This window comes from Drosophila gunungcola (assembly GCF_025200985.1).
Source record: "Drosophila gunungcola strain Sukarami chromosome 2R unlocalized genomic scaffold, Dgunungcola_SK_2 000017F, whole genome shotgun sequence".
Classification (NCBI taxonomy): Eukaryota; Metazoa; Arthropoda; class Insecta; order Diptera; family Drosophilidae; genus Drosophila; species Drosophila gunungcola.
In genome coordinates, this window is record NW_026453173.1 from 113,728 (window position 1) to 135,980 (window position 22,253).

The following is a 22,253-nucleotide window of genomic DNA, read 5'->3' on the forward strand; positions in this document are numbered from 1 at the left end:
TAATATTGTAGTAATGAAGTAAAACTCCCCGTCAAATACCGGCCTCCCAAACATGTAGCGACGTCTGAAATCGAAAACGCACGAACTTATTTATACATCTACTATCATATGACAGGAACACAACGACTTCTTATTAAACAAGAAAGGAAGCAAACTTCGGCAAGCCGAAGTTTATATACCCTTGCAGCTATTGCAAGAATTAAATATTTTTGAAAACATTAAAATTATGATTTACTTGCGTATATGTCTAAAAACATTGAAGCAATGATGATTTGCAGCTCATTATTAGGTAGTTATTTTATATAATTTTATTATTTCTATTGGAGCTATATGATATAGTCGTCCTATTTTGATGAAATTTTAACCGTAATTCTGAAATATTTATCCATTACTATATGTCGAAGAACTTATAGAAAAATTTAAAAACACTAAAGTTATATTTTTTTTTATTTACTTTTATGATTGTTGCTATGAGAGCTATGTGCTATAGTCGTCCGATTTTGATGAAATTTAAACCGTAATTCTGAATGATTTATCCATTACTATATCTCGAAGAACTAAAAAAAAAAAATAAAAAACAGAAAAGCTTTAATTTTTTTTCATTTATTATTATGATTGTTCCTATGGGAGCTATATGCTATAGTCGTCCGATTTTGATGAAATTTAAACCGTAATTCTGAAATATTTAACCATTACTATATCTCGAAGAACTAAAAAAAAAAAATTAAAAAACAGAAAAGTTATAATTTTTTTTCATTTATTTTTCCGATTGTTCCTATGGGAGCTATATGCTATAGTCGTCAGATTTTGATAAAATTTAAATCATAATTCTGAAATAATAAACCATTACTAAATATAGAAGAACTTAAAAAAAAATTAAAAAACAGCAAAGTTATAATTTTTTTTCATTTATTTTTCCGATTGTTCCTATGGGAGCTATATGCTATAGTCGTCCGATCCGGCTCGCTCCGACTTATATACTACCTGCACTAGAAAGACAACTTTTGGGAAATTTTTATGCAGATAGCTTAAAAACTGAGAGACTAGTTTGCATATAAACGGACGGACAGACGGACAGACGGACAGACGGACGGACACACGGACAGACGGACATGGCTAGATCGACTCTACTTGTGATGCTGATCAAGAATATATATACTTTATAGGGTCGGAAACGTCTCCTTCACTGCGTTGCAAACTTCTGACTGAAATTATAATACCCTCTGCAAGGGTATAAAAAAAAAGTAATTGAAGAAAATATTTTTACGAAAGGAACTCCCTTTTAAAGTTTCCGAGATTTCGACGTTGATACAGACAGACATCGCTAGTTCGACTCGGGTATTGATCCTGATCAAGAACATGTAAACATTACATGGTCGGAAAAGCTTCAGGATCTCAAGCAACCGACCTTCAGCCTTGCTGAACGTTGAAACTTGAAACGGTGATGTCTTTGTAGTAGGGACTAATTTGTACCACTTGCTCGGGTCATCGACTGATAATTTGGACAACCCGGAGATAATGGACTGGTTAACCCTCTCCTTTTGACGTGCTCAATCATATTGTTGACCACAAATTTAGCCGATGCTTTTGCTGTGAAAGAAGATATCCCGTCCCTTGTTATGCATTCGCTCAGCTTCTTGATCGCCTCCTTGTGACTGGATGACTTGGTTTAAAAACAGCCAGACGAATTTTGGAAAATGCGTCCGCGTCAGAATAAATTTAAATTTTTTAGCTGAGTCTTCCATCGGCCCGAGGTGGTCGATGTGCCGAGTATGAAGCGGTTCGTCGCCTTTCTCAGTGCAATGCACAAACCATCCTGCTTTCCCAATTTCTTGCTGTGAGTTATACAAATAGCACAATTAGAAATTACTCGCGCTACCTTACCCTTGTGCAGTGTTTTTCGAGCAACAAAGTGGGCTGATTTGTGAGCTGGAACGACAATTAATTCGTTTCCTGCAGACTCCTTAAGCAGCATTTCGTTTTTAAGCTTGAAGTTTTCATACAAAATAGTTTCAAGGATTATTACGATCGCTTGAATATGTTCAATCTGGCTGTCAGCTCTGTGAAAATTATATATACATCCAACGAGTATGTTTAACCTTTTCCTCTGGTCGATGCTCCATGTCAAAATTTTATTTTTGGAACTAAGTGTCTATTTTTTTTATGTTAACTGGGTTACTGCTTCCTATGTGGTAGCTTGAGCAGGTTGTACATATAAGGGATCACAATATTTTGGTATAAAGAACTATACATTATTTCTATTTAATTTACATTTTAATTACTTTAGACTGCAAACTTGTTAAATATATATATAAGGTCATGTGGGTGGTATCTTTTAAGTCTTCTTTTTGTAGGTCTCCATATTAGCCTCTTCGCCAGGGAGTTAGGATGAGAACCAAGACGACTGAAGTAATTTGCGGCGTGCGTACAACATAAATCGCCTATTTTTGGAGATTTTGAGAACTCTTTCTATATCTCTAGCTCTCATGAACCAAATCGTCTGATAATATTTCTTTGTTTGTTAAGGTTTGTCTTAGCTGCTAAGCCGTGGAGTTGTAATGCATATTTCCAGATTGTACTGAGAATAGATTTATAAATTGAACTTTGTTGGATAAATAGAGATTTTTTCTTGGAAATAGAAGTCAGGTCATACTTGCTACCTTTGAAAGCACAGACTGCTGGTTGTGTGACTCTGGAAAGTGAGTACTCTATTCAAAATCACACCAAGGTGTGTCGAACACGTATCGAAGTACAGAGCGGAGCATGGAAAGCAGTTCTTTGGCCTTGTGGAGAATGTCTATGCTCCTTTTCGTAGTCCACTTTTCAAAACGTGTACGCACTCCTGCACACCCAAGCATGCACCATCTTTACTTGGACTCCTGGCCATAACCGCAGTGTCGTTGCCGTGTGTTGCGGTGAGCATGGTATCATCATTAATTTCGGTACAGTGATGGGTCTAGTATACTGCCTTGGGGAAGATAGGACGTTTTGACGACTTTTTAGCATCGAAAACTACATAAATTTCCTTTTCTATAAAAAGCTCAGAATGAGGAGGAAAAACTGTTGCGTTAGTTGGATCTTTAGCTTGCTAGGAGACCGTCGTGCTATACCCTATCAAAGACTTATTGAATGTCCATGAATACAATGCAAATAAAAGATTTATTGGCGTGTGCGCATCTACTTCGGTGGGTTGCTTTCCAGGCTTGGGAATCATCGTGATAATTGCACTCTTCTATGTTCTTGGATAATGACTCAGCTGTTGAACAACAGGAATATAAAAGGCAGTGCTTAAGTCGGAAGAATCGTAAGGGTTTATTGTCTAGGAGGTCTTCGCTTCGAGCGGTTTTGTTTTTGAGCTTTCCGATCTGAGTCACAACCTCTAACAGAGTTACAGGTCTTGTGGCCAGATTTATTTGAAAATGAGTGCTCAGACGCATTTGCTCAAGCATTCAATTTCCCATCGGTCTGAGGTTTGACGGCTTAAATCTGTTCTCCAAATTGTCAGCAGAGATATCAGCCTTCTGCTGACTGGATTTCTATCAGCGGGATTTCTGATAGGAGCTTTTGGGATGATCTGTCTCTTAAATCAATTGCAATTGGTCAAAATGGTCCAAATTTAAGTCTTGTACATAGAGTACCCATTGCTTTACCTCTCGTGAAACATCTGGACTGGCTGTGGTCTTTTTAAAGGCAATGCAATCGGTCACCGACTTAATGCTTTTCTCAAGAAGATAGTGACGAAGTTTGAAGAATGAATGACCATTAAATTGCTGGAGCACCACAGCTCCAAAGCCACCCTTCGACGTATCCGTATCCAGCTCGATAGGTGCCTCTCTTGCGTAAATATGGTGCTCTATAGACTGCAGTTCTTCTGGACCAAATTGAAGTTTGACGTCTCTCCCTAAAAGATTAGTAAGAGGGCTATCTATTTGCGCGTAGTTAGCCATGAACTTTCTGAAGAACCCAGTTTCACCAAGGAAAGACTGAACAGCTTTTAATGTTTTTGGGTAGACGGAAACGACTCACAGCTTTAGTTGTCTCTGTTCCCGGCCATACTTTGCCCTTTTCCACGAAATAAGCCATTTTTTCCATTTCGTTGATTTCATTGAAAAATCCAATTGGTTTTGTGCTTCTGTTTCCAAAGCCGCGTAATTCGAATTCTCTCTTTAAGATTTCGAGATTGTCTGTCAAGAGCCCGTGTGAACCAAGCACTCAAAAATAGCTCCGTTGATCGTAATTTTCTTAAGGCGGAAACTCTCGGTGTTTACGCGCACTTTGTCATTTTTATACCCTTGCAGAGGTTCGATGGTCATTTGAGCTGCAAATCATCATTGCTTTAATGTTTTTAAAAATATACGCAATTCAATCATAATTTTAATGTTTTTAAGAATATTTAACTTTTGCAAATGCTGTAAGGGTAAATGAACTTCGGCTTGCCGATGTTTGTCTCCTTTCTTGTTTTTTATTTGCAATAATGAGGGATGTGTCCATTTTCACAACAGTAAAAGCACTTTGATACGGATTTGCAGTATTTTCTCTTGTGTTCTGCGGATCCAGAATTGAAACAGAACTCATTTTTTCTTCTCACTAAATTTTAATTTACAACCCGTTTACAATGTGACGTAACAGAGCAGCTTCCTCAACATTCCCGAAAATATGATTATTAAATTTATATGTTCGAAAGTATTCAAATAAAACATTCAAAGTTATCAATTCTATACTTTCGAGTATAAAATTTAAGCTCTCTCTTTGTGTTGTTACCGAGACTTCTAGATTACTTTTGATTCTATTTAGTATAAATGACATGTAAAGGATATGGAGTTAGCATACTAAACTAGGTACGTTGGATTACAATCATATTTTTTCCCGAGTATTTTTTAAGTGTACAAATTGCTCCTAGTAAAAATGTACCATAAATGTATTTTGTTCACATTTTATTAAATTGTATTATACATATAAGAAAAGACAATATTAACTAATTATTTGAAATTACTAAAAATCTGAAATTAAATAATCTGAAAAATTCAGGGTATCCAACCGGTTTCGTAACTGTTTTTCTTAACCAGTATAACCTAATCAAAACTGTAACCGAAACCGGAAACGATAAAATATTTTTTTGCCTAACCGATACCGTAACCGAAATATATAGCAACCGGAACAACCGTAATCGATACCAAAACATTTGTACCTGTTCGGCTAATGTCTTCTCAAAGAACATAAGTCGTATAATTTTACAGTAAATGCAGTGAGTCAGCGCACACGATATCACAATAAAGTACTAAACGAAAAACCATTAAATGTGTGTGTTCAAATTATCCTGGTTTCACAGTGAGTTAGTGAGAACTATAGTTTCTTTTTTGCTTTTCCTTACAAAATCCCAAAAAAACTTCATCAGCTACTCTTTCTAGCCATCCGATGTTGGCAATGATACGATAGCATAATGGATATGCTGCTGAGAAATTAATAATTAATTCACTCATAATCTTACCTTTAATTTTAACATTTTAAAAGTTCACTAATGTGCCAATAAAATCAGGCTTTAACTATCTAATTTCCTAAAACTTTGTGATTTTTCGATTTCTAATTTTTCCTCTCGGCTGCGACTATCCTCTTTTAGCACGTTGTTACGTGTAAAAAATGTAATGGTTTTTCGTACCTATAACTTCTAGATTGATATTAAAATTGTCGCTTGCCTTCCTTTAATTCCAATCCACCGAATAGTTAAGCACACCGTCACCCATGATTCATCGTGACAGTTCTTGCCTTAGTTCTCGCTTGCTAAGAGCTTAAAATGACCAAAATTAGAATCCAACAAGTAAAACTAATTTGTAGCAACTGTGCAAAGGGAAAAAAGTTTCCGCCGGCGACTTTGACATGTGCCCGCAATACATTTCGGTGAAATCCCTTTGCCTTAAGCTAAGCGGTAGGAGTTTATCTGCCGCTAGGACTAACGCAGGCCTCCTATCTCTTTGGTACAACTAAAGCAGATTAAAAAAGTTTCAAATTTAAACCGGGCGTCGCATTAATTTATTTAAGACCCTTTAATTTTATCCTTTGATGTGAAGCATACATTTCGTTGCCCAGCCTTGCCATCCCACATTCAGCATCTTTTTTTTTGTGAGCCGGTTATGCTAAGCCATCCACGCCCACAACCTGCTACTTTTGGCGTTTGTAATTACATTTTTACCCGGTCCGCACATCCAAGCACACACTCAAATTTGAAAGCAAGAAAACAGAAAAAAAAAAGACCCAACGAAAAAAATATACGCAGCCTCGTTCAAGAAAAGAAACTAAAAATACACATGCAACAATTTTCTTAGTTTTAATAGCACAGAAAAAAAGACAAGGCCTTAAGTTATACCCTCCTTTGAATAAAGTCAAAAAATTATACTGTTTAAATGCTTAAACCGACAATTGTAATTAACATGACTGAAACTGAATTTTTAAGTCTAACCTGAATTTTAACTGATTGATTTTATTACTAGTAAATTTTTGTTTGTGTATAACGTAGCGATAAAGAAGGTAATAAATATAAATTACACTAAAAAGAAAATGTCACCATAAATAAACCTGAAGTGTAGTTCAATTTCGTGAGTTCAACTGCACCTGAAAATACTACTTTGGTTTTTGCAGTTAAATGTCGACTTAATTTTGTTATACATTGTTGTTATTTTATGATTTGGGAATATTTTTTAGTGTTTCCATTAATGTTGACAGAATAAATTTGCTAAATTGCTTAAAATTTACTATTCATTACGGGTGGTTCTACGATTTTTGGGTTTACCAGAAAAAAGGTTAAGGGGGTATTCTGGTCAGGAAGACTGAATTTTAGGCATTTGTTCAAAATAGATAAAAAGAACTGAAAAGCATTCATAATATACAGTTTTTTAAATGGTTTTTATTAGCACTAACCCAATATTCGCCGAGATACAGGCCTGTGGATCGGGGTCTTAAAAAAAATCGCTGCGTCCTGGTTGACATGATTTCAGCCCTTGCAGAGATCGGGAAAAAAAAAATAAAACAATTTGTTCATTTGTATGTATGCCGTTCTGGTTTACTACTTTCAAAAAAATTAATTTTAATTTTCAATCTTTGATGTGATAGAGACTAGCATAAACAAGATGTATACCAAATATAAAATAAAACGGTTTAGTAGGACTTGAAATCTCATGTCAGCCACTTCAAAAAAATAGTTTCGAGAAAAACGATTTTAGAGTTTATGAAACATTTATAATGGCTCGGACGCTACGTCAAAAAATCGGATGTATCTCCTAAAATAATTCGAATTTTGAAAAATCAATACGGGATACTATTATTAAAAATTTAAAATATGCAACAAAAAATAGATTTTTTTCAAGTTTCTATACCAGAATACCCCCTTAAAAACAAAGAGGGACGCTTTCATCAGGTGCGCAGACTGGTAGATACATTTTACTCAGCTATCTATTTTAAAATAAAATGCTCCTAAAAGTAATCAGGTTTTAGGTAGCGCCTTCTGCCTGAAAATTTAAATTTATGCTTGTAACTTCTAAAATAATGGTTTGTTTTGGAAATTTTGGGCGTTAGAAAAAAAAAAAAACCAAACAAATTGGTCACAAAATAGTCGAAATAAAGGACAAGTTTTGTTTTTTAAATGTTTCAAACACTTCTTAGAAGTGAATAAGTACATATTACATTTATCTTGATCAGCATCACTAGACGTGTTGATATAGACATGGCCGTATGTCCGAGACCTTATCCAAGCCATTAAGTCGGACAAATTGTAGTGAAAATACCCCGATCGGCCTAAGTAGAGTAGGGCCCAGTCCGAAGTCAGAGGAGCTGCCAGTCGCAGCTGTAATGTGCACATATGTGAACATATATGTATGTACATACATGTGGGGGCGTGCGAGTCAGTGTGTATGTGCAGCGTCACGGAAATAATGAAATTATTAACACTTGAGCAACTTCCGGCTAAAAAACAAAAGCTCGGCAGCGGCATCAGCAAAGGCGAGGCAACACATAAAAAAAGGCAGATGCAAGACTAAAAGCAAAAACTTGCGAAATACATTAAATGGACGAAAGAAGGCATATAAACGGCCACAAAAAGGGGAACCGCGGGAAATAAGCAGGACTTCAGGGAGTGGAAGCAGTCATAATTGCAGCCAAACTTGGCTTGGCCACGAATACAGGACTTGAGTGGTAAAAAGCGGGCGGGTAACGAAACAGAGAACAAGAGTGCATAACACGGAAATAAGAAAGGCAGCAGAGAAAAAGCGCTTCTCCATTTTGCGCCAAGCAACAGACTGTAAATTTTTCAAGAAGTCGTAATAGAGCCGTTGGCATATTTTCTATAAACGAATTGTGGCCTTCCGCAAACAACATTAAGTATTCGTCTGGTTGTGCAGACAACACCACAGCTGAAAAAACCTAACGAGGTAGTGACGTTCAGATTTGTTCACGTATTCCTTTAAAAAAAAAAGGGGATCTAAATCATTCTAGTATTTGATTACAATGGAGATAGAAACGATTGTATTGGTGTTCAACCTACATTTTTGAAGGTATCATACAAAAAATATAGCAGTGAGCTAAAGCGTAGCCCCAAAAACCGTATTTGCCTACGTCCCTGCAGGAAAGCAGTGGAGGCTTTCACACATATGTACGCACATGTTCACCATTTTGTGCGCTTTCATGAATTTGAAGTTAAGCCGTGTAATTAAAAGACAGTTGCCTGGTTGGTTAGCTGCCTGAATGACTGGCTAACGCAACTTGGCTGGTTGGCTACTCCAGCCTCACCCACTGTCTAGGCCCATAGGTAAGTCAAGAGTAGATGTACACAGAGTCGTCGTTAGGAGACTCTGTCATGTGGCCAGCGCTAACATGCGCTCCGGAGTAGAGCACCTCAGTGTCCGCATAGCCAAACCTACTACGTTACCTTCGCGTTTTTATCTAATTATATTGCTGAAGTTCTATAACCTGCTTTTTGTCTGCCAACTCTTTCCAGGCAGAGTGCATTATGTATGTATGTATGTATGTATGTATGTGCATACATATGTAGATTTATCCCTTTGCAGAGTACTTGAGCGAACGGAGCTTAAAACGAGTCCTAACATGTTAAGCCAAACGTGTTCGAGTTCATGCTGGGTTAGTCAAAGACAAATTCGTTTCGTAATACTTTTGCACAATTCAGGGATGAACACTATCACTTAATACATTTTTTTTTTTGAGATTTTGGGCATTTATGTTGAGCAACCCTAAGTGCTCGATGTCTATAAATCCATTCAACGTGGTGCACTTGCCAATTGTTCTGTTTGAATCAATGCTTGTGTGCCTCTTTTGGGCAAAAGGTCATAACTTTACTCATTAGTTTCTTATTCGCTGTAAATAACAGTGTATGAATGGAATATGATACATGTACATATATAATATATGTATTTACTTCATGGAAAATTCTCCAGTGACGGCTCAAACGATGGTTGGCCATACAAACAGCAAAACTTTTGAAATTATTTGTGCACACTCATTTTGTGCGCGTTTTCCGAAAATTTTCAACAAATTTCTTTACTGGTTTTCTCCGTTACCCTTTTTGTCTACGTGCTGCTGTTTTATTTTCGAGTGCATTTTCCCGTTGGACCAAAGTTTTGAGTTCCGTTTTCAAGCTCATAAAAATGTTTTCTTGTTGTTTTGTGTTTTATGCAGACTGCGTTTCCGCCCTCTTTCCTTCCAGCTTGCCCCCAAAAACTATTTTGGTTGCATTTGTTTATCTTTTTATAGAGCGACAATTTCGTAATGAATTTATTACAGCGGCAAGCAGCAAGGGTTATTCATAAAACGAAACGGGAAAAAAAGGTAGAAATAAACTTAAATTTACTTGCAATACCATAGTGTAATGCACAGAGCCACATGTAATCCTAATCCCTCTCTGAATAAAACATTTTTATCACTCTAAGAAATAAAAAGCTTGATAAAACTCACCAAAGGTCAGATATCTGTAACTTAAAAAATGTAGTTCGGGTTTTTTTATACCCTTGCAGAGGGTATTATAATTTCAGTCAGAAGTTTGCAACGCAGTGAAGGAGACGTTTCCGACCCTATAAAGTATATATATTCTTGATCTGCATCACTAGTAGAGTCGATCTAGCCATGTCCGTCTGTCCGTCCGTCTGTCCGTCTGTCCGTCCGTCTGTCCGTCCGTTTATATGCAAACTAGTCTCTCCGTTTTAAAGCTATCTGCATGAAACTTTCCCAAAAGTTGTCTTTCTATTGCAGGTAGTATATAAGTCGGAACGAGCCGGATCGGACGACTATAGCATATAGCTCCCATAGGAACAATCGGAAAAATAAATGAAAAAAAATTATAACTTTGCTGTTTTTTAATTTTTTGTTTAGTTCTTCGACATATAGTAATGGTAAAATATTTCCGATTTACGGTTTAAATTTCATCAAAATCGGACGACTATAGCATATAGCTCCCATAGGAACAATCGGAAAAATAAATGAAAAAAAATTATAACTTTGCTGTTTTTTAATTTTTTGTTTAGTTCTTCGAGATATAGTAATGGTTTAATATTTCAGAATTACAGTTTTAATTTCATCAAAATCGGACGACTATAGCATATAGCTCCCATAGGAACAATCGGAAAAATAAATGAAAAAAAATTATAACTTTTCTGTTTTTTAATTTTTTGTTTAGTTCTTCGACATATAGCAATGTTTAATTATTTCAGAATTATGGTATAAATTTTATCAAAATCGGACGTCTATAGCATATAGCTCCCATAGAAATAATAAAAATATATAAAAATAACTATCTAATAATTGAGCTGCAAACCATCATAGTTTCAATGTTTTTTTTTAGCACATACTCAAATAAATCATAATTTAAATGTTTTCAAAAGTATTTAATTAATGCAATAGCTGCAAGGGTATATGAACTTCGGCTTGCCGAAGTTTGCTTTCCTTCTTGTTTCTGTTACAATAGTTTTATTGCCTTATAAATGTCCAGTTAGAAAATTTCACCGACCTTGGCGATGGCTGCCGTGGATAAAGATCTCATACATTGTGATGTTGATGTTTGCTTTGTACCACTCTTTGAGTATAACATTTCATTCCATTTACCTACACTTTTAATAACTTAGTCCTAACATTATCTATTACAGCATGATCTGGACCTGCGATGTTTTCGATTCAATTTTCTGCGCCACCTTCTCCAGTTCTTACTTCTCTTTGAAAAAAAAGAAAACGTCTAGGATCTTCGATAATGCCTTTGCCAAACTCCTGGCACTTAAGATAGCTCCGAAAGTACCCGTGGCCACTCAGCAGCATTGATCTACTACTCAATCCATTTTATACAAATATAGAACACAAAGAAGGCGATCTAATGTACATTCATTCATATGCACTTACTACCGCTTGGTAAATTTGGCAGTGCTTCAATTTATTTGGGAAATAGGACGTGAAACTAATAAAAAAGTTCATAAATTTTTTATTAATTATAATACATTGGACAAACATATGCGCAAAAGACATTTTGATTCGTCGTTCAAGGTCTGTAAGCAAGCCGAGCAAAAGAATGCCGGAAAAACTGCTCGTTGGCTGCGAGCAAAATTTGTTTACGAACAATTCAATCGGTTGCTCTCTGATTCTTTGCTTAAAGTCTGAGAGAAAAACACTTATTTGGAGCTTCGCTTTTTAGTCAATTATAGAAGTTAAAAATAATCGTCGGCGATAGCTTTGGGGTCGCGGAAATGACTTCTGGTGGGAAATTCGAAGTGAAAAAGTTTCTTTCAGGTCACTCAGAAAAGCAATTTCCTTGATTTTAGGAAAAATTCCGGTGGTCTTTTAGTTGAAAACCTCATCTACACTAAGGAATGTTGTTTTAGTTCTATTAAGTACCCGATAAACAAACAGGAGTAGTTATTTTTATGATTTAAGTTTTAATTGTACCGCAACAACAGCACAACAACTTAGTTTGAGATGATTCAAAAAAAAAGGAAGAGGTCGATCAGTGTGACCAAAGGCTACGTTTTCATAATGGGCTTATGACACTACATTGTTGACCACATTCATTGCTAATTTATTTTTTTAACTATACGGTTTTACGTAAGTGCGAGCAATACTAATATACAATGGCAAGTGATTAAGCACTTTTTTTATTTGTTTATAAAAAAATGAAGTTCTTATTAAATTTGCATTTGTTAGTTCATTTAATTAATGACTCAAAAATCTTTGCTTTTACATTTTACAGCGATAGCTTACTAATCTACTCCGACTGTAAAACCTTCTTAAAGGACTCCTTCGACGATAACACTGGCTTACCAATTTAAATCGACAAAATCAACCAGAGATCAAACCCTGATTTTTCGGTGCGGTTTGACTCGCTGATTTAGAAAATTACTCTCGAAATTTTTGTATTGTACATTTTAGTTGAAGTTAACATACCCTTGCAGTACAGTTGGAAGAAACATCGTATTGATTTATCAAAAAACATAAATTTTGTTAAAGATAATCTATGTTTATTATTTTTCTATTACTAAAAATGCTATTTACGTAAGAATAAGGACTAAAATACAATTTGTTTCCTTCAAGCAATTAAATTATTTTTATTTCATCAGGATGTATAAAACCTAGTACTCTGATCGACAAAATCCGTCCGCCATCTATGTACGAGATCTTTTTGGCCAAGTCTGCGGAATTAAGGAAAATTTGTAATATGAATATGAAGGTATTGACTTCTATTTGACCTGCGGAGCAAAAGGCTGGAGGACCTAGAATCAGCGCGTAAAAGCAGTCAAATTTTTTGGGAAATCCAGGTGAAAGTAATGGATCGAATGGTCACCACAGGCCATCATAGTCCAACATCATCGAAAAAATCATTAAACAAGAAAGGAAACAAATTTCGCGCAAGCCGAAGTTCATATACCCTTGCAGCTATTGCAAGAATTAAATATTTTTAAAAACATTAAAATTATGATTTACTTGCGTATATGTTAAAAAACATTGAAGCTTTGATGATTTGCAGCTCAATTATAAGATAGTTTCCGTTTCTACGCAAACTAGTCTCTCAGTTTTAAAGTTCTCTGCATGAAACTTTCCCAAAAGTTGTCTTTCTATTGCAGGTAGTATATAAGTCCGAACGAGCCGTATCGGACGAATATAGCATATAGCTCCCATAGGAAAAATCGGAAAAATAAATTTAAAAAAACTATAACTTTTCTATTTTTACATTTTTTTTTTAGTTCTTCGACACATAGTAATGGTTAATTATTTCAGAATTACGATTTAAATTTCATCAAAATCGGACGACTATAGCATTAAGCTCCCATAGGAACAATCGTATAGCTGGCATAGGAACTATCGAATAACTAAGCTGAAAATCATCATAGCTTCAATGTTTTTAAACATACACGCAAGTAAATCATAATTTTAACCTTTTCAAGACAATTAAGTTTTTGAAATAGCTGCAAGGGTATATGAACTTCGGAACGCCGAAGTTTGCTTCCTTTCTTGTTAAGAAATATTTTGTCTTGTTTCAAGAAAGATTTTTTCTAATTTTGAGAAATATTGTTTCTTGATTTAAGAAATAATATTTCAAGAAATTTTATTTCTTGATTTTAAAAATAATAATTCTTGGTTTAAGAGCTGCATTTCTTGTTTGAAGAAAGGAATCACAATTAATTTAAGAAAGAAATTTTCTTCAAATGAAGGCGACTCGCCTTTGGCGAAAATTCAAAGGCGACTTTACTGGATTTTAAGCAGAAATTTCTATGAGTGTAGGCCGATCAGCTGTTTTTGCATCAACGGGTGCCTGTGTAAATGGGTCGCTTCAAATTTTTCGCTACAACTCTTTTAAGCGGCTGTGTGCAGGCGCTATAAGGAAGGATAAATTTGTAATGGAGTGCAATGGAAAAGGTTAATATACTACACAGAGAAAAAAAACGGGTCATTAATTGTGTATTTTTTTATAAAAACTTTGGCCTCAAAATATCAAAATGGTATTTTTATACCAGATTGTATGCTGCACAAATCAAACTTGCCGTATCATTACAGCATATTTAAGATCACGATGGTATTTTTTCCATGTTAAAGTTATTTATATAAGGCTGATAATTTTATACCCTTGCAGAGGGTGTTATAATTTTGGTCATAAGTTTGATCACGATCAATAGGGGAGTCGATATAGCCATGTCCGTCTGTCCATTGGTCTGTCTGTCTGTTTCAATACCGTTTGCAAGCTCAGTTTAAAAGCTGGCGATCTGAAACTTACCCAGTCGTCATAAAACATGTGTACGCAGATCAAGTTTGAAAAGCGCCCCGATCGGACGTCTATATTCTATTGCTCCCATAGGAAAAATCGGATATAGCTTGCACGAGTTGAAGTGTAAAAGCTATTGTACTGTAAAAGCATATGCATACCTTGATCAGGGTAAAAGCGCGTGCAGATCGGACGTCTATATCCTATAGCTCCCATAAAAACAATAGGGTGAAATCGCTTAAAATGGTATCCTTTCATATAAGGCTAATATTTTTCATATCAATTTTCCATGGCATTTACTTAAACTTGTTATGTGTTTTATACCCAGCCTAAATTTAAAATAATTTTTTTCTTGTTTTTAGTTTTTAATTTAAACGCTTATTTTATTTTTAAGAACATTTATGTTCAGATATGGTCGGTATTTGTTAGGTGGAGCTTCTGCTTCGCAGGCATCAATGCTTAAAACATTTATTATTTATTACTTGGGAGCGCTTCCACTTAACCAATTTCCCCCTGAACTCTGATTTTAAGCCTATATCAGTTCGTAAAATAAAAATTATTGCATTTAACTGCAATATAAACAATGACAGCTCAGTAAACTTGAAAGACCGGGCAGATTATTTTGTCAGCGCATATTAAAATAATCGCATGTTCTCTGCGCAACCCATTTGAATAACAATATTGAGGGAAAAAGTATATGAAACCGTTTAAACTGGTTTAACTATTGCTCTCAAGCACGTTGGCTGGTTTCAGAAAAAAGAAGACAATTTTCTGCGTCCATTGAAAGTCAACCACATCATGTTTATAAATTCAAATTTAAGGCAAAATTCTTTTGCAAGCTCCAACAAATAAATCAATCCTTTCGTCTAAATTGCCTTCTAGGCAACTATATAACTATTTTTTAAGACAGGAAAAATTCGATTTGCATGCTTTTACGTTTATATTTCGAAACAAGGAAATGGTTTATTATTTTAGAATTACGATTTAAATTTTATTAAGGGCCTAGTTACACTTGGGTTGCTTCATTGCAACTATAGCTAAACGCAGGTATTTTTACATAGGTTTTGTATGGGCAGATAGCGATGGGGAAAAAGTGCGTCAAAGAAAAATACAAACTACAAAATTAGGATTTTTACCGATGTTTACTAGTTATGTACTCGATATTTGGCATATCGATATGCTATCGTTGGTAACTATCACCACTATCGACATGAACAACAACAAAAAAACGTTAAGAATTCGCGATCTACATTTTAGGTTTAAGTTTTCTATTAAAAAGATTTTGTTAGATTTAATGGGCGGTATTAAGCTCAAGAGTTCGCGACTATTTTTGATTACAATAATATGATCTTATTGTATGAATTTCTTGTAACAAGCCTCCATCTGAAGTGGCCAATTACTTATTAAAAATGAAATTTAAGAAAATATTATTTATTGTTTTAAGCTATCCTTCATGTCCTAGTTCTTCTTGTAATATCTGATTAAATTTAGTTGTTATTCCTCTTTTGATTTTGTTTTCATTGCTTATTGTTTAAGTCATATTCAACAGTGTCCTATTATGTCTTTGTTGAGTTTAACAATTAATATGTTTTGTAACGTATTGGATCAGAGCCGTGTTCTAAAATTAGTGTAAAAATAAGGCAACGCACTAAATGCCCTCTCCAAAGACCCTTGAGTTGCCGGAACAGACATCGCTACTTGGGCTATTCTGGCTAAAATAGGTCGCCCTTAGTTCCAGTATTTCTTACTTACAACATTTTCCACTATATTCATCTTCTCCATGTATTCCATATTGCAGAAGGTATTATAATTTCAGTCAGAAATTTGCAACGCAGTGAAGGAGACATTTCCGACCCTATAAAGTATATATATTCTTGATCAGCATCACATACGTTTCTACGCAAACTAGTCTCTCAGTTATAAAGTTATCTGCATGAAAATTTCTTAAAAGTTGTCTTTCTATTGCAGGTAGTATATAAGTCGGAACGAGCCGGATCGGACGACTATAGCATATAGCTACCATAGAAACAATCCGAAAAATAAATATAAAAAATTATAACTTTGCTGTTTTTAAATTTTTTTTTAGTTCTTCGACAAATAGTAATGGTTAAATATTTAGAATTACGGTTTAAATTTCATCAAAATCGGACGACTACATCATAAAGCTCTCATAGGAACAATCGGGAAAAAAAATACAAAAAATTATAACTTTGCTGTTTTTAAAATTTTTATTTAGTTCTTTGACATATAGTAATGGTTAAATATTTCAGAACTACGGTTTAAATTTCATCAAAATCGGACGACTATATCATATAGCTCGGGAAAAAAATACAAAAAAATTATATCTTTGCCGTTTTTTAATTTTTTTGTTAGTTATTCGACATATAGTTGCAATTATAGTTGATGAGCTGCAAATCATCATCAATGTTTTCAAAAATATTTAATTCTTGCAATAGCTGCAAGGTTATATGAACTTCGGCTTGCCGAGGTTTGCTTTCTTTCTTGTCTATCATGGCAACGATTGATTTTGGTTTGGCCTGTCCGAATAACTCATAGTCGTCTTTCAAAATGCTGAATCAATCATGGACTTGCTCGGGGCTTCATTCTCAGGTGCTTCTTCTATTCCACCATTCATTTTGAAGAAATTATAAAAAAATTGAAAGTTTGAGCCCATTATGCTTCTGTCATTGCGCGAAGCTATGTCCATTTTCCGGCTCACCATCTGATTTTTGATTTTGGAAGTAATCGCCTCTCTTACTTTGCTTTCAGTTTCTTCTAGGTGGCTTACAACGTTTCGTGAGTTGAACTTAATGTTGTAGGTATCAGTTCATGGTTGCAAAATTTGTTGAAACCGGTCATCATCAAAAAGCCGGAACGGTAAGGAGACCACTGAAACTAAGTAGGCTATGGTCTGCTCGAAACTTTTTATGTGCAACATGGGGCTTTTTAAAGGATCGCTTAGCTCTGGATCCACTAATCTTATATGCGTCGGGTTTGTGAAATAATTTATAGTGCCTTACTATATTTGTATTGACTTTACAAGTCGCTTGTAGTATAGTAAGCATGACACAATGCCTCTTTCCTCTGTCGCCATAGCCAGATCCTCGATGTTAAGCTTGAATGGCCTTCCCATTTTGCAACAAATGTTCCAACGACTTTGATTTTTGCTTTAATACAGAAATCAGACGGAGTACTATGAGTTGAAAGAAATGACTTACCTACCTCAACGCCCTTTTTTTTAATTCGATGTAAACATAATGACAGAGATTTTTTCATAGTCCAAAGATAGATATCGAGATGTGATATCAAAACTTTGTTTGCATATTTCTTAATGGGAAGTGCAGCAAATTTGAGGTCGAAAGAAGAAATAAAACCATGGAGGGCAATCCATGTTACAAAAAATTTATAAAATTATATCATATTATTGCCAATAATAAAAAAAGCACTTTGGATAACAAACAAAAAAAATCGCAAATCTTGAGCTTAATACTTAATACTTAACAATATTTAAAAAAAAAAACTTAAACCTAAAATGTAGATCGCGAATTCTTAACTGTAGTTCAGTACGACTTCCATTTTGGATCTGCCAATTTAAAGTAACTGGCCAATTCAGCTGCTTGTTTGAAACTTCAAATAATAAACATGTACAGAATTGTTTATTATATCTACTGAAATGTAGTGAAATGTAAAAATTATGTTCGAAATAGAAAATAATAAAGTACTTGAGTCCTTTTTTTCGAACATATAAAGTACACGTTGTTTTATACTTTGAATGTGTAAAACACGAAGTGCTTTACGTGAGTTTTATTTGTATTAGACATGTTAAACATATAATCAGAACTCCTTGTCGACTATTCATATGGGAAAATGTTTTGAACATTATACTTTTCGTAGCATTTCCAATGATGCGGCCCTGTTTAATCAGACTATTAAGACTATTGGAAGAATTCTTGTTATTTTAAAACTTGACTTATTTGTGCACTTTTAATAAAAGCTTTAGCTGTACCGCATTTGATTAAGATCAATTTGCGGATTTTTATGCTGACTTCTCCGACTTGAACGCAATTATCATTCAAAATCATTCAGAACAGCCCCAAGCAAATTAGACCAAAGCAGCGCAGAGCAATTTCCATTCCAAGCATTTGTGCATACAGCTTGGGAATGATAATTTGGGTACGGAAGCAACAGAAACAGTAACAAAAGCAGCAAAACCAGCGAAAGCGAAAGCAACCGACCAGGGATTAATTTAAACGAGAAAAGTGAAAGCTCAGCTCCTATTTCCCCAGCAGCGGGGCTGGGCGGCTATTGAAGACAAGAAAAGAATGTTTTACATTTCGAGAAATATGCGTTTTGTGCAGGGGAACATTACCTGCCAACTAGTTTGCAGACGCAGGACTCGACCTCAACGAAAATATCTAGAAAACATCTAGACTGCATCCGGTTAACGTGTGATATTCTAACCGAGAGATCCAAAGAGGAACCTCTATAGAGGTTAAGCTACTTACGAGTATGAGTAACGAGGACATCTCAGTTACCAAACTTATGTATGTATATGCAATCTGTTGTAAGCGGGCATAGCCAAGGAAGTTCGCCAGCATCCAGGATAAGGGCTTAACACTACATGTGTTCATTCTCATCAGTTGCCTTAAGAGAAGTTTAAGAGACAATGATAAGTTGGAACCGTGTTTTAAATACCCTATACTTAACAAGTTAAGGGCAATGACTCAAGGACTGACTTAGTTCACAAGAACCAAAAACATATTTTTTAAAATCTCATCAACTATTTAACCATGTCCGCTTTAACAAGAAACAAATCTTATATTTTTGTCACTTTAGTCAAATAAATAAATATTCTCTACGAAATAGATAAAACCATACGCTCTCTGTATTTTTTAAGTGCTTGAACATGTCTAAATTTTTATACCCTTGCAGATGGTGTTATAACGCATTTAAAACGCATTGAAGGAGACATTTCCGAAGTCGGAAGGAGGCGGATCGGCTCTATCATATAGCTCCCATAGAAAAAATACAAATATATAAAAATATTTTTTTTTTAATGTAACTTTTCTATTTTGTAATTTAAAAAAAAAGTTATTTTTGACTTATTATTAATTTGACAGTTCAGAAATACGATTTTAATATTATTAACTCGGAAAACGATATCATATAGCTGCCATAGGAACTATCGAATAATTAAGCTGCAAATGATCATAGCTTCAATGTTTTTAAACATATACGCAAGTAAATCATAATTTTAATGTTTTCAGGAATATTTAGTTTTTGCAATAGCTGCAAGGGTATATGAACTTCGGCTTGCCGAAGTTTTGCTCCTTTCTTGTTAATTAAAATACAAATTACTTTTTTTTTCTAATAATATTAAGCTAATCAATTTTTGTGAAACAATTTCATTAAATTTAAGCAATCCAGTCTAAATCAATGCATTTTTTAATTAAAAGGTTGTAAAACATTCAACAACTGTCAAAACTAAACGGAACAAAATCAAGAAAATAGAATGAAAAGACGGAAATACGTTTTGATTTTCGTTTTAACGAGGTGGTAAGTTTCACATTGAATAACCCAACTATTTCGATTCTTATGAGTAATAATTAAAAACAGTTAACCTGTTATAATATCCTGCTGAATTATACGATTGTTTCTATGGCAGCTATATAATATCGCTTTCAGACTTTATTTAATCCGTAGTTCTTAAATAATAAACCATTACTATCCCGAAGTACATTTAATTTAATTTAAAAACAGCGAAGATATACTTTTTTCGTTTGTTTTTACCATTTAGCATAAAGTTCATTTATTTTGTTGGTTCTTAATGTTAAGGTATTCAGGGGTACACGAATTGGCTGAGTGTGTTCTTTCTTCTATCAGTATCGGATATTTATACTTCCTGTTACATAACTACCAACGAAACGAAAGTAACAATCTACCCTACGAGTCCGTGGCTTAACATCGGGAACAACAACAAGGACAAAGACAAGTACCTACCGCACTTCCCAAAAATGGTTGCTAAACAAGTTTTCGTTATCTGTGGTGCGAAGGCCTTATACATTCCAACAGTCTCCTGGCCCGCATTTCATGGTTTTTGTATCGAGTGTTTATAACCGTTTTTCTACATCCGTTGAAGCCATATGTCTTAATAAGAGTATTCTGTAAGTGCAAGTGTGTGTAGAAGGATGCGGCCTGGGAGGTCAGGATGTGGATATGGGTGGTTGTGCGTGCTTGAGTGTATTGGTGAATCTTGCATGCTTTGCCCAGCACCACAAACTCTGATTTAATTTTTCGAAAATTGTAAAATGCTTCTTTTTCTGTTCCGTCTCCAGTGCCTGCATTTAAAATTAGTCGCTTGTAGTCGCTGTGGTTGTCTGCTGTGTTGTTGCTCCGGCTGTTATCCTTGTTCGCCGGCCAACTGTTCTTGTTTTGCAACTATTTGGCAGGTTTTTCCGAAAATAAATGTAGCAGGGTGTCAGTCTGACCACCAGCAAGGTCCACCACGTCCGCATTAGTTTGCGAGTTTTTTGTTTTCCAAATAGCCCACAATTAATACCAAACGGTACTCAAGTAACACAGCCGTCCCGACTATCAACTAATATCACGGTGCAACAGCCTAAAAAATACATTGGTGCGAATATCATCGGTGGAATTTCTCGAAATTTTAAACAAATATTGTAGGCATTTCCAAAAAATGTTTCAGCGTACTTTTTGGCACCACCAAACATATGGATTTAAGGTCTTTTGATATTTTTGCACTGTTATTCAAATATAAAATTTAAAAAATCTTTCGACTGTTTTGGGTTTAAGGATCCTTAGCCAAAGACAACTTTAACAAAACCAAAAATTATTAATAATCTTGAATTCAATTAACTTCTTAGTTGTTTTGCAATAATTGGTTGATTTTAAAGTACATCGACAAGCGAAATTTTGTGGCTGCACTGGTCCAGATTTTACTTTCAGCTGTAAAAAAATAATTTAGCCACTTTGATTTTCTTAATACAAAATGTACTACAACGTATACTTGTCCGTTTCAATTTTTTTTAAAAAGCACAGTCAGCTGTTTCTGGCGCGAAACACCTTGATACTGGTAGGTTCCAAGCAGACAACTTTTACGACTGCTTGTCGGGTCGGAAACGTCTTCTTCTTGTTCTCAGTACATTTTTTTATATTCGAAAGCAATCAAAAAATGCGCCATCCTTGCATATAAAAACCATCTGTTGTAGTGGTGGCCTAAACAAAATATCGTAAGGTACCGGTATTTTTTCTAAAAACGTTAGGGGCAAGCGTCAGTTTTTTTTTAAAATTTGATAGGGGTCAGTGCTATTTTGTGTATTTTACTAAATCTAATTTCCTTGTTGTCAATATAAAGTACAAAACATTGTCATTGCCTATGAGCGAACCCTTGCCCAAGCTCTTATAAGAGCTATATTCGAAGTTAAATTTGCAGCTGCACTGCTCGCACCGGCCTTTAACAACAAGATCGAGAAGTTGAGCTTCAGAAATAGGCTATTGGCACCGACGGTTTTTGAAAAAAGACAAACTGTCACCACTCCCTTATAGCCTGATTCCATTGGCGCATTAGCATTCAGCTGATGCTACTCCGACATGTGAGTGGCACGAACAGCTGATCTAGGTTTGTTTACTTTCGAATTTTGGCAATCCAAAAGAAATTAATTATAATTAATGAATATGAGTCAGTTTACTCAACTCGTTAATGCTCAGCAGGACATCCATAATGCGGCCGAGGCATTTGCCAACATGGACGACAAGAAGGAGAAGCTGATTGCGTTGTTTGACGGGTTTGCAATGGAGACCACCACAGTTTCTAAAAAGGGCAAGGATCCCCGTATATGTGGGTTATTTCCTGCCAGAAATCCAGCAGAAATGCGAGCAGAATTTGCAGGGTACACTCTTGTTTTCAGCTATTGATAAGGTATAAAAAATTATAAAAATATTTTTAAATAATACCCAATTTTGCATAAAAACTTGGTATATTTGAGCTTTTATTTATTTT